Raw genomic sequence first — 3,659 nt, 5'->3', positions numbered from 1 at the left:
AAATAGTATAAATTTTGAGTAGGGAAGCAACATAATTCGATGTATTTTTGGCATTTCCATTTTATGATAATAGCCATAACTGTTATTACATGCACATAAAAAGTAGAATAATGGATGAAGTTAGTTGAGCAAGTAATATTTAGAATTCTTTCTAAAAAATGGTTTCTTTAATAGCAAACATTTCAAAATAATTTAGAGTTTTTTTTTGACAGTTGATCACTCACTCAGATTGGAGTACAATGGTGCAATGGCTCACTGCAGCATCGAACTCCTGGGCTCCTGAGCTCAAGCGATCCTTCCACCTCAGCCTCCTTATTAGTTGGTACTACCAGTGAGTGCCACCATGCCTGGCTATTATCATTGTTTTTGTAAAGACAGATTCTCACTATGTTGTCCAGGCTTGTATCACACTACTGGCCTCAAACAATCCTCCCATCTCAGACTCCCACAGTGCTGGGATTGTAGGCCTGCCTGAGAAATGAGCCTGGCCAGCGAGAAAGATTTCATGTGTAGTTCTTTAAAATTGTATGCCACAAAGTTCTCTCACAGAATAATTTGTGATTTTGAGGATGCAAAATCATCTATATTTACTATGTCTCCTCTTAAAAACATTGATTAAAATATACATATAAACATGTATATTGTATATGTTATATATAAAATATTATCTATATATAAATATATTCAACTTCTTTGGAATATATATCAGAAATAAATACTATCCAAAACCACAAAATATTTTAGTAGCAATTACATTTTACATAGATCTCCTAAAATATATGTTGAAAGACAAAAATCTAAAAATACTTTAATAAAATTATATTTTAGATAGTTTTTTTTAATTAAAAGGTTTTACATTTAATGTCTTACCTTAAGTTTATATGTCATTGAGATGCCAATGTTTTAATGAAAAATTAGAATATAGAGTATAAAATTAAATATCACCTATTTGTCTCAAATAAAAAGTACAGGGAGTATTAAATAGGAATGACAGTATAGTAACAATAAGAGAACTTGTAGGTTTTCCCAAATTGAATTAACTCTATTTCTCTGAGTTCAAGGGGTATGGAAAGTTGAATGTTTGATAGCTCAGCAATTATTACATTATCAGTTTAACACCATTCAAATACTACAGAAGGCATTTCTCTATTCACACTGACTTCTTAAGTAAGTATGCATATGCAGAGCTATAAATAGTTTTCTTTCCATGTTTGGTCCTCTAAGCACTAAATATGTGGACTTCAAATCAGTCTGTGCAACCCAGTGGCCCTCTCTCCAGAGGCATCAGTAATGCATTTGGCAAATGCCTTGAAGCATGAATGGTAAATTAACTTAGTTATAATCTTGATAATATGAAAAAAAGACTTCCAAACACTTATTTTTGAAATGATAACATTAGAAAAAAGAAACAAACTACAATTATCATCCTTTCTACTTCCTGAAAATTCATTTGCGGTCACCTCTGCAGGTCACAGCTCTACATTTACATACAGTTCTGACCCTCTTTTTGGCTGAGCTGTGGTCAATACACTCTGAAGGTATATCTCCAGAACCTTTTGTTTGATTGTCAAAAATCAACTCTTCTCCAGCATTTATAGTTCTCATGGAACACAGTGCTAGTTAGGGAAGGCAAGTGTCAAATTATCAATGAAAACATTGAACACCTGAAGTTTTGGGTCACTACTGTGATTCACAGAATGAGATACAGTTCCATATTGAGCTGCCTCCACTGTGAGTTCATCAGATGCATAGTCCAGATCCTATGTTGTCATATAACTGCCCTCATCTTTCAGCTTTTTCATCTGTGATTACCTTTCCAACATATTTAATGACAAAACTCATTCGTTTAATCTTCACATGAGTTTTTACACCCCAGCTATGGTCATTGATACTGTGAAAGATGCAAAGTGAATTACTGTGTGCCTTTTTGCACAATCCTATTGGTACAGTGAGGCCCACAATGACAGCTTGAGATACATTTATAGATGGGAGTAACAGGTGGGATTTTAATTTGTTGGTTTTTACTATAAGCCAAAAGAACTCCAGCTTCAGCAGGACAACATTTTTCAAAGAAGCAACCTATGCATGAACAATCAAAGGTGGCTTCATTTACTAAGCTGATTCCAGGAGCTGGTTGGTGTTCATCAATGTAGCAGAAGTCTGAAGGTAAGCCTTCTAAGTGAACCTTATTTTCAACAAATATCAATCTTTTATTATTCTGTCTTCTGTTGAGTTCATCTTGCCATCTCTGCAGAACTATCCTTTGTTTGGCTTTCATTACAATGGACTTGGCAATGGCAGGTTTCAAAGTTTATTTATTGTCTTTTGGAGTTATTGCTTTGCCTTTCTTTACCTGAGATAAATAATTATGCTCACTATTAAAGAATTGCTGAAACAGTCATGGGCCCTTGAGATTTTGCAAAGGTTCTTAAGTATCTGTAGAATCTAGCTGTCATTTTCATTTTACAAGATACAATTCCATATTCTTCACTGCCTTGTAGTCACACAAGTAGTCCACCAATAGACTGGTGATTCCAACCTATTGACATGTGTGCTTTTCTTTTCTGCATATTTCCTGAAGAATATCAAGTGTAACTAGCCAAGACACCATGCCAAGCTCCTTTATGCCTTACCCCCAGCTGCTGCCACTTTGTGGATATTTCATTCAAGGTCTAACAGGATAGCTCAGGTGAACTAATGCCCACCGTTGCTCAGTCCTGTGAGACTTGGGGCCAATGCTGGGGGTCTGGTACCTGAACATCTTGACATCACTGCAGGCCCACCTCGGCCACAGTGTCCCAATACTGTGTTGTTTTAATAACTACTTTTACTAGACACTTATTATATGTCATCACCTCTCAGTATTGTACATATATTATTTAATATCTAACACTCTTTGTGTAGGCATTGTTATCTCAACTTTCCAGACAAGGAAGTTGAGACTCAGATACAGTAAAATAATTAACCACAACTTGCTCAGATAATTAACATCATGACTAAGTAGCAAATCAAGTTGTGGGTGACTGAAACACAATATCTTAAGCACTACACTGTAATGCCTGGCTTAGGAATAAATACTGTGTATCATAAGCAATATCCTAAGATCATGATATTATATAGATACATTTGGCAATGTTAGTATTTAGTACTGGAATTTTTATATGACAAAGACATCTACTCCACATACAACAGATGATATCATTGGGTGATTTTCTTGAAAAGTTAACCTAATCTATATAATTGAGGGCCATATGTATGTAACTAAACTCCACTAGATTAACTGTGCACATTTTGAATTTATTTGAAAATATTTAGCTTTCACCATTTATTTGTTTCACCTAAGGAGAATATCTCTCTGTCCAACACCTTACATGATATGAATTATATTATATGCCACCAAGGACTTTTATTCACTCCCAAACCCATTACTTGAAAATTAGAAAAATCAGAAATTTTAACTCTTTGTATTTGTTCCTTCTTCCGATAATTCATAGTTCTTTATAGAAAAATGATGGATGAATGACCTTAGAACAGCAAAGATTTGGCTGTATCATCTGATAAGAAATATAAAACATTATATTAAATAATAATAGAATAGTGCAAAACATCTCCCATGCTGTATCTTTATGCAGTCTTTGCCCCTCCTTTATATATTTGAG

The 3,659-nt window shown here is 34.3% G+C and overlaps 1 pseudogene; it reads right to left on the bottom strand.

Moving 5' to 3' along the window:
* Positions 1-1,446: 1,446 nt before the first annotated feature.
* Positions 1,447-2,643, bottom strand: LOC117088554 (annotated as a pseudogene).
* Positions 2,644-3,659: the final 1,016 nt, after the last annotated feature.

Source organism: Trachypithecus francoisi, unplaced genomic scaffold (genome assembly GCF_009764315.1).
Source record: "Trachypithecus francoisi isolate TF-2019V2 unplaced genomic scaffold, Tfra_2.0 Lachesis_group10, whole genome shotgun sequence".
Classification (NCBI taxonomy): domain Eukaryota; kingdom Metazoa; phylum Chordata; class Mammalia; order Primates; family Cercopithecidae; genus Trachypithecus; species Trachypithecus francoisi.
The sequence above is the reverse complement of the archived record's forward strand: the minus strand, read 5'-3'. Positions and strand labels throughout refer to the sequence as shown.